The sequence below is a fragment of the Triticum aestivum genome, chromosome 2B (genome assembly GCF_018294505.1).
Source record: "Triticum aestivum cultivar Chinese Spring chromosome 2B, IWGSC CS RefSeq v2.1, whole genome shotgun sequence".
Taxonomy (NCBI): Eukaryota; Viridiplantae; Streptophyta; class Magnoliopsida; order Poales; family Poaceae; genus Triticum; species Triticum aestivum.
Window position 1 is genome coordinate 47,958,273 of NC_057798.1, and position 10,610 is coordinate 47,968,882.

The following is a 10,610-nucleotide window of genomic DNA, read 5'->3' on the forward strand; positions in this document are numbered from 1 at the left end:
TACTCGTCGTCGAGCGAGAGACGGAATGGCACAAATTCCCTCTTCAAAAACCAGTGTACTACGTATCCACTATTCTAACTCCATGCAAGTCTCGGTACCCACATTATCAAAAGATAGCATATGCGGTGTTCATGGCATCCCGGAAGCTGCGACACTACTTTCAAGAATGTTCCATAACGGTGGCCTCCGAAGTACCTCTCAACGATATTATAAACAATCGCGACGCAACGGGCAGGATTGCAAAATGGGCTATTGAGCTCTTACCATTTGACATAACCTATAAACCACGACGAGCTATAAAGTCGCAGGTTCTGGCCGACTTCGTCGCCGAATGGACCGAAGCCGAACTCTCTAAAGAGTACGGCGCATACTCCAATTGGATCATGCATTTCGACGGATCCAAAATGTTGGCTGGCTTGGGGGCTAGCGTCGTCCTGACGTCCTCAACTGGAGACACAATCCAATACGTACTTCAAATAATGTACATGGACTCCAATAACGCAGCCGAATACGAGGCCCTTCTATATGGCCTCAGGATGGCAATCTCCATGGGCATTCAACGCCTAGAGGTGCGCGGGGATTCAAACCTCGCAATATCCCAAGTAAATGGAGACTTTGATGCCAAAGATCCAAAAATGGCAGCTTACCGCAACGCCATCCTAAACATGTCAGCTCGGTTCGAAGGACTCGAATTCCACCATGTAGCCCGGGATAATAACCAGGCAGCAGACGTGTTAGCATGCATCAGGGTGAAACGAGAGGCCGTCCCTCCAAACATCTTCCTGGAACGGCTCTTCAAGCCATCCCTGTTATGGGAAGAGGAGTCCGGAAATAACAATCCGGAGCCAGCTGCATCACCTAACTCAGACCATTCTGACACAATCGGCGGCTCAGCCAACGAAATAACACTTTCAGCTCACGAAATAATGGCAGTAATTGCCCCGTGGACAGAACCATTCCTAGCCTACTTAATTCGGCAGGAACTTCCCGAAGACCAAAATGAGGCCCGCTGCATAGTTCGGCAATCTAAAGCCTACAAGGTCCACGAGGGAGAACTTTATAAGGAAAGCACAACCGGAGTCCTTCAAAGGTGTATCTCCAAAGAGGAGGGGCGGAATCTCTTGGCTGAAATTCGCGCCGGACTCGGCGGGCACCACGCTGCAGCCCGGGCACTCGTAGGCAAGGCCTTCCGTACAGGATTTTATTGGCCGACAACCCGGGCAGATGCTCATGACTTAGTCCAACGATGCGTCGGTTGCCAGCTCTTTGCTAATCAGAGCCACATGCCACCCACCTCCCTCAAAACTATACCCATTATCTGGCCGTTCGCGGTCTGGGGGCTTGACATGGTTGGACCCCTTAAAGGGTGAACCCACAAGCACAAATACTTATTGGTCATGGTGGACAAATTCACCAAATGGATTGAGGCCAAGCCGGTTAAAACGGCAGAATTCAGACCGGTGATAGACTTCCTATCCGGGGCAGTACACCGTTTTGGCGTCCCCCACAGCATCATCACTGATAACGGCATGAACTTCACTGCCGACGAGGTTAAACTCTGGTGCAAAAACATGGGCATCAAGCTCGATTACGCTTCAGTCTATCACCCCCAAACTAACAGTCAAGTTGAGCGAGCAAATGGTCTAATCATGAGCGGCATCAAACCCAGACTAGTGCGGTCCCTCAAGGAATCTAACACGCACTGGGTAGAGGAGCTCGACTCCGTACTCTGGGGCTGCGGACCACGCCAAACCGAACTACTGGATTCACACCATTTTTCATGGTGTATGGCGCAGAGGCAGTTCTGCCTTGCGATATAATTCATGACTCACCTCGTGTGCGCATGTACGAAGAAAGAGAAGCCGAGTTGGATCGGCAGGACAGTTTGGACGCCTTAGAGGAGGAGCGGGACGTGGCAAAGGCTCGCTCCGCATTCTATCAGCAGCAGGCTCGAAGATATCAAAGCAGAGAAGTACGGGCCAAAACTTACAATGTCGGCGAACTCGTTCTACGCCTGCCGGACAAGAAAAAGGACAAACTTAAGCCCAAGTGGGAAGGTCCCTTCATCATTGACCAAGTCCTGACCGGCGGAGCATACCGTCTACGTAAAGCATCTGACAACCGACTCGAGCCGAACCCATGGAACGCAGCCCGTCTCCAAAGATTCTACGCCTAAACACCGGACTCAGAGTTCGTCTGACTCCCCCGTCCACCTTTTTATATTTTTTACTGTCTCTTGTCCCCCTCCTTCTTCCCACCTTTTTTTCAATACCTTTTATAGGCTGATTTGCGCTTTGTTCGCACACACTTGATGTGCTCCTAGCACTCATTATACCTGGGGGCTTCTTTACCAGAAGCTTATTAATATGGGCTTCACGCCCAATACATGTGTCATACTTCCGCATGCACCTTTTATTCACCATTATATGCATCGATATGACTTAAGTTTTGGCCAAGCTGGGTTGCCTGGCTCCTGTGCTTACCCCTACGTTCCCGATTGTTCGGCTAGGAGGTAAAGGGAGCACCTCTGCGATTGTTACTGCCGGGTCAGCCGGATGTGTACCTCAGACTGGGTGAAGCCGAAAGCTAGCGTTCTTAAGAGAATATTCGGTCGGTGACTTGAAAGATGATTTATTACTTACTTATAAGCCCCCAGATGCTTTTTCTTCTATTTTCGCAGTCCGACATTGCACCTTAGGGCATGCCTCCCAGGGAAAGGAACCCTTAACGGAACTATTCTCCCTGGAAGATGTTTCTTACTAACCATGTAATATAACATAACTAGTTGGACACTTGTCTGATAAAGCAATTATGACCCCGACGCCTTGTCTCCATGCATGCCCCGGTTCTTTTATAACCGTAGGGGTATTCGGACACACTCCGGACTGTTGGGTCCCGAGGTTGAAGCGAAACGGTCCGCAAAGACAAACGATCTACAATCCGGCTAGAAGGCATCTTACATGTCATTTCAAATTACATCGTCAAACCGACTGATTGTACTCCTCCTCAATCCCATCTAACAGGCTGTCTAATTTACAGTCCTGTTGTGAATATTTCGCGGCCAGTTCTACTTGGCCATACATCAAGCTCACAGGGATCTTCTTCCCATGAGGCCCCGCAGGTCCGACCTCGGCCATGTGGTTTGGGTCAGCCTTCGGGTAGCGCGTCTTCACCATGGCCCAGGCCTCCCTGGCGCCCTGACGGCAGGCCGATATATTCCACAAACGGAGGCGTCGCCGTGCTCCCTGGAGCTTCTCAGCAAGCTCACCAAGGCCCTCGGGTAGGGAGACGGATGGCCATAAAGCCTGAACGACGCCACTCATCGCCTGCCGAACACGTTCGAACAATTGCGCCAGCTCGGGAAGTTGGTCACCTGTTAAACCAGGCATTTCCTCCGCAGGGCGACCTGTGAGCACATCTAAAGACATATTTCTGTCAAACGACTTCCTCGCCGAATTCTTCTTTTCAAAGGAATTTGCTCAAGCACTTACTATAAATGCCGCGACGAAGTCGCTGATTCTCCTTCAAGGAGCCAGACAGCTGGGCCCGAACACCTTTCAGCTCTTCTCCTAGCTGGGTGTGGGCATCTTGGAGCTTATTTCTCTCCTGCTGCACCTTCATAAGCACCCTCTCGCCAGCCTTTAGCTGACGCAGTAACTGTTGCTTGTCCGGATCTAGTCCGGCGCCCTCTGCAATATTATTGTCAGATTCACGCCGCACTTTATTAATTAATTATATGTTCAAAGTACGTCTTACCAGCGGGGGTCTCTGTGGCTCCCCCTGTGGCGGCCAGTGCGGCCTCAAGTTGGGCCTTGCACTCTTGGAGCTCCTAGGACAGATGGGTATTCTTCTCCGTAAGATCCTGCATAAAAATTGATCCTTAAATCAGTTATCTTAACCATTTTAAGTCTCGGGGCTACTGGCATATATAACTATTAAAACTACTTACACGTATGTCTTTCACATACTGCTCCGTGGCTCTGGTTAACCCATCTTTAGCGGCACGGAGGTGCGCGTTTCCCGCATCAAAGGCATTTAACGCCTCCGGGGAGAAACACGCGTCACGAAGAACTGTCCGGCGACGCCTGTGATTCATGGCACTCTCCACCTCAGACCGGGTGGCGGACAGCCTGTCGGCATCCTCCGTCAGAGGAGCGTCCGACTCATGCCTTGTATTCGCCCCCCCTTCCGGGCCATGCGTTGGAGCATGGCTGGCGGAGGCTTCATTGGCAACCTCTCCGGACACTGTCCGGCGAGCGCTCTTTCTGGAAAAGTTATGGGCATCAATATACCTCCTGGGAATCCTTCCCTTAAAAAATAGCGGTGCTCCGTACCGTTGCGGCGACGTTTCAGTTCGCGTCGCACTCCTCTTCCGCCTGCTGGGCCGGACTGACCCTTGTTGGCCGGTCGCCGCGGGCTCGACTTCCTGCCGTAAAGGCGCTTCCTGTCGAACACCATTGGTGCACGGTGGTCAGAACTAAGCATTAAAAAAGTAACGGCGCCAGGACTTCGGTCGTACTCACCGGGGAAGCCGAACACAAACCGGGGTAGTCAGCCATAATGGCGACTAAAGCATTATCTATGCTGAGCTGGTGGTACACCCCGTCGATCAGTTCCACCACTAAGTCCGGATCCTCTTCGGAGGCCGGATCAAGGGACCTTTCTGGGTCTTCGGGTTGTGGGGCTGGGCTTTTTATGCCCTCCACATCCCGACGCAGTTCCTGTGTCAAAATCATACAATAAGACAATTGCCTTTAAAGGCACGGTTCAGATATGCATGCGACCGCTTACCCAGCTCCGAGGGTTGTTCATGGAAAATCCGTTCAGAGGATTCATGCGGAGGAAGTCCTCCTTCTCCCCCTTGTACAAGCCGGACAGGATCTTCACCAGATCATCAGCCGAGCCAGGTCCCTTGCGACCGTGACGGGTGGCGTCGTCGTCTCCGTTAAAGTCCCACATGGGGTGGCCCCTATATTGGAGCGGCTGCACCCCACGCATAATGCATGTGGCCATGACTCCGATCATGGTTAATCCGGAATGGGCTAGCAGCCGTATCCGGCCCATCAAGTAATGGACGCTACTATCATCTTCTCGTCGAGGGCTCCGTGGGCGCCAACTTAGGCGTTTCTTCAGGGGAGCGTTGCTGAACTCCGGAAGGCCGATCCGGACTGGATCCGGCAGCGGAGCGTCCTCCATATAAAACCACTCCGAAGGCCAATCTTCGGACGTCTTCTTCGGGGTCCCGGACAGGTATCCGGTCCCGGCGATGCGCCATATTTCGGCTCCGTCCACTTGATATATCGACCCCTCGTGAGAGCGGGGTACGAGGCAAAACAGCCTCTTCCACAGCGCAAAATGGGGCTCAATGCCCAAGAACAGCTCACACAGAGCTACGAAGCCTGCGATGTGCAAAATGGAGGCAGGTGTAAGGTGATGAAGCTGGAGTCCATAGAACTCCAGGAGCCCCCGGAGAAACGGATGTATAGGAAATCTGAGTCCCCTTATTAAGTAGGGGACGAAGCACACCCGCTCTCCTTTGGAGGGATTGGGGGTGCTCTCCGCCTGCTTCCCACCTTTGTAGGTGGCCAGTCCGGCTCGAACCGGAACCATGAAGGCCGGGGGAAGATATCCCTCTGCTTGGAGCGTCACTAACTCGCTGTGCGGGACTGAACATCTCCTCCAATCTCCTGGCTTAGGGCTGGGAGCGCGAGAAGAGGATCCGCGTCGACTGTCCATGTTGGAATGGGTTTGGTGTCAGATGCGCCTCGATGAGTGCTTGCGGAAGGAGGATGATGTGATTTGGATCTGGATCCTCGCCTCTCTTATAGGCAGCTTATTTGCGGAGCTAGGGGATAAAACATAAAAATACCCTGGCTTTTCGCATTCGTGCAACGCGTGGAAGAAGACCATTATTGGACGCGGAAGCCAAGGAGCGCAGCATTTATGAAGCAACCGGACACTATCCGGCAAACACATGGAGCATGAAGAAGAACCCGCCTTGCAAATGCCGAAGACAACATATGTGCCGGATTCGTCGTTATTGAAGCCTTGTTCGGGGGCTACTGAGGGAGTTCCGGACTAGGGGGTGTCCGGATAGCCGAACTATCATCATCGGCCGGACTCCAAGACTATGAAGATACAAGATTAAAGACTTCGTCCCGTGTCCGGATGGGACTTTCCTTGGCGTGGAAGGCAAGCTTGGCGATACGGATATGTAGATCTCGTACCTTTGTAACCGACTCTGTGTAACCCTAGCCCTCTCCGGTGTCTATATAAACCGGATGGCCTTAGTCCATAGGACGAACAACAATCATACCATAGGCTAGCTTCTAGGGTTTAGCCTCCTTGATCTCGTGGTAGATCTACTCTTGTAACCCACATCATCAACATTAATCAAGCAGGACGTAGGGTTTTACCTCCATCAAGAGGGCCCGAACCTGGGTAAAAACATCGTGTCCCTCGTCTCCTGTTACCATCCGCCTAGACGCACAGTTCGGGACCCCCTACCCGAGATCCGCCGGTTTTGACACCGACACATCCCCTCTCCAGGCGGCGCACTTCCGAAGAGCAGCGGCTGGATCTTTCCTCTGCCTCCCAACTCCGGTGAGTTGTTGCAGCAATTTGCCCCTCTGGTTTGACTGGCGGTGGCCCTTTTATCTGCTCCTTACCCCCCCCCCCCCCGCCTGAACCATTGGAAGGTGCTCGGGCTGGCTGTATCGAGAGGATCTATTCCCGTGGCTCTGCATCTGGCAGGTGTTGGCATTCTGGTGCCAGCAAGATGCCGTTAGGGGAGAAGCAGAATGCTGCAGTGGGGAAGGAGCCTGTTGAGAAGGCGGAAGGGGTGGACTCCATGATGGGGTGCCTTAACCTCCTTGCGGATGACACTGATTTTGTGGAGATGAGTGATGATGAGGAAGGGGATTGCTCGGTGCCGGTGAAGTGGTCGCTGCTCGGGATGATTCTCTCGCCCTCTGTGATTCATATCAGCACCACCACGTCGGCAATGCGCCCGGCCTGGGGAAATCCCAGGGGGCTCAAGCTCAGGAACGTTCGAGACAATGTGTTTGTGGCTGATTTCGCGAACAAGTCTGACAGAGATAGGGCTCAAGAGGGGACGCCATGGATGGTGGGTAAACATGCGGTTCTCCTTCAAGACTACGATCCCCGGCTTCGCCCGTCAGATATCAGGTTCGACTCAATGTCTATCTGGGTCAGAATCTTGAACCTTCCCTTTGAATGGATGAACAATCGCAAGGGCCTGAAGATTGCAAAACTGATCGACAAGAACTGCACGGTGGATGTGGACGAGGGTGGCGATGCCTCAGGCTCCTTTCTGCGAGCCAGGGTGTCCATCCCTCTTGAAGGGCCCTTGCGCCGGTGGGTGACAATCAGGAAGGGCAGTGAGGATGTGAAATATGACCTACAGTATGAAAAACTCCCCTTCTATTGCTTCAGTTGTGGCCTCATTGGGCATGGTGATCTAGAATGTCAGTCCCCAGCAGACCGAGACCAGTTTGGCAAGCTCCCCTTTGATAGAGGCTTGAGAGCCCCAGAGGAGAGAAGAAAGCGGTTGCAATCCTTTGGGTAGGCTGCTGTTTCGGCATCTCGGAGCAGTGATAACAAAGACAGAGGGGGGGGAGGCGTGGCTCCGTCCCTGAGTCTGCCACGAGCAGAACTTCTCATGAGACAGGGGTGAATGAGACTGTGAAGCCTGGTGAGCAAGAGGCGACTTCACCACTTGCAAAAAACAAGCCTGTCCCAGGAAGAAACAAAGTTTCCGAGATTGCAAAGAAATTATTCTCTACGGACCCGGAGATGCCGGAAAAATCTGTATGCAAGAGAAAACTAGAATCTAGGGCTGGGAGTAAAGGAGGTGGGGCTGCTAAGGGGAAGCTTTCTGCCGCCCCCCTGCAAGGTTCAGACCTCTCTCTGGTCGTCGTGGGCAAGGGCTTAGTGGGAGGGCCCAGTCTCCCGCTCACTGGTTTGGACGAGGACGAAGAGCTGACAAAGAAACACAAGAATGACTAGTTCTGTTTCCAAAGCCAGGGGAATCAAAAGGGGGTGGGTAGAGATCAAGTTGCAACAAGCACAGGCGCAGGGCTGCCTATTCAGCCCTGCAGTAAGCAATGAAGGTCGTCGCTTTCAACTGCCGGAGGCTTGGGAACCAGCCGGCAGTCGAGGGCCTTCTGGAGCTACAGAAGGCTGAAGACCCTGACATCCTCTTTCTTTCAGAAACAAAGCTGGACAGGGAGAGGATGAAGCGAATTAAGGTGTTGTTGGGAATGCCCAACATGGAGGTAAAGGACTGTGAGGGGCAAAGCGGTGGCTTGGCCCTTCTCTGGAAGAAGGATGTAAATGTAAGAGTGAACCCTGGGATGTCGCGCTACCACATCGACGCCGACGTCACTGGGGAGGATGGGTTTGTCTGGAGGCTTACTGGTATTTATGGTGAGCCGAAGCACGGGGAGAAAGAGAAGACTTGGAAACTCTTGCGCATCCTTCATGGACGTTCCTCTCTGCCTTGGATGTGTTTTGGTGACTTCAATGAGATCCTCTTCGCAAGTGAGAAGTAGGGGGGTCCGGATAGATCTCATGCCTGCATGGATAAATTCCGGAGTGCTCTGGAGTTCTGTGAGCTCGAGGATTTGGGCTTCGTGGGGGAACCTTACACTTGGGGCAATCACAGTCACCGGGCGGACTCTTACATTAAGGAGAGGCTTGATCGGGCTGTCGCAAACTTGGGATGGCGCTCCCATTTTCCGGCCTACAAGGCAATCAATGGGGATCCAAGGCACTCCGATCACAAACCCGTGATTGTGGTTTTGGAACCGGAATACCGGGGCAATAGCACTGGGTGCGTGTTTGAACAACCAAAATTCGAGGCAAGGTGGCTTGAGGAGGAGCAATGCGATGAGGTGGTGCGCAATGCCTGACACTTGGCAATGCTGACTGGCGATAGAGGGTTAGCTGCCACAATCAAAAGAGTGGGGATGGAACTGCACACATGGAGCAAAGAGGTCTTGGGCGATCTAAAGAACCGTATCAAGAAGGTCAAGAAGGAGCTCAATCGCTGCAGGAAAAGAGCCATCTCCTAGGAGCAAGTCTCTCTTGAGCAGATGCTAAGGTACAAGCTTGAGAGACTGCAAGACCAAAAAAATACTTATTGGAAGCAGCGAGCGAAGGCTCATTGGCTGCATGATGGAGATCGAAACACTAGCTTCTTCCATGCTTGCGCCTCGGAGAGGCGCAGGGTGAACTTGATGAAATCTCTCAAGAATGACGAGGGCGGTGTGGTGGAGGGGGAGGAGGAGCTGAGAACCTTTATCACTAACTACTACAAGCAGCTTTTCTCTTCTCGTGCAGGAACTAGAGCGGATGAGCCCCTTGACAAGGTCTCCCCCATTGTTACTGCTGAGATGAATGTCTTCCTTAAGAGACCTTTCACCATTGAAGAAATAAAATTGGCTCTTAATTCCATGGGTGATTTGAAGGCCCGGGTCCAGATGGCATGCCAGTGGTCTTTTATAAGCGCTTCTAGGATCTAGTAGGGGACGTTGTGCAGGGCGAAGTTCTTGAGGTTCTGAATGGTGGCCAAATTCCAGCGGGCTGGAATGAAACGGTCATTGTCTTGATCCCCAAAGTCAAGAATCCAACCCACCTTAAGGAGTTGCGGCCGATCAGCCTTTGCAACGTGGTGTTTAAGATTGTCACAAAGGTGATTGCTTGTCGGATGAAGGAGGTGCTTGATGTGGTCATTTCTCCTAGCCAGAGTGCCTTTGTCTCTGGACGGCTGATTACCGACAATATTCTGATCGCTTTTGAGACCACCCATTTCATGCGCCAGAGAAAGGGAGGTAGAGATGGGCTTGCAGCAGTCAAGCTGGATATGAGTAAGGCTTTTGACCGTGTTGAATGGTCTTTCTTGGAGAAGATAATGCTGAAGCTGGGCTTCTCTAATAGCTGGGTGCAACTGTTGATGCGTTGTGTGACCACGGTCACGTACAGGGTTAAGGTGAACAAGAATCTGACTGAGGTGGTGGTGCCTCAATGTGGCCTGAGGCAAGGGTGTCCTCTATCACCTTACCTTTTCATCTTGTGTGCTGAGGGGCTCTCGGCTCTCTTCCACCGGGCCGAGGAGGAAGGATCCCTGCAGGGAGTTCAGGTTTGCCCTACGGTTCCCAAGATAAACCACCTCTTCTTCGCCGATGACTCCTTGATCTTTATGAAGGCGAATGAGCCAAGTGCTCGTAGGCTCCAAGAGATCCTTGCTCTCTACGAGGATGCGTCTGGCCAAATGATAAACAAGGAAAAGTTCGCTGTTATGTTCAGCAAGGGAACTTCTCAGCGAGCAAAAAGGAATTTTCAGAGGATTTTACAAATTCGAGACAAAGCTTTCAATGAAAGAAACCTTGGTCTGCCAATTTTCTTGGGTAGATCAAAAGCCAAGGCCTTTGAGTATCTTAAAGAGAGAATCTGGAAGTTGATCCAAGGGTGGAAGGAGAAATTCTTATCTAGAGCAGGGAAGGAGATCTTGGTTAAAGCCGTGGCCCAGGCGATCCCCATCTATGCCATGTCCTGCTTTGACATCACGAAATCTTTCTGCGATGAAA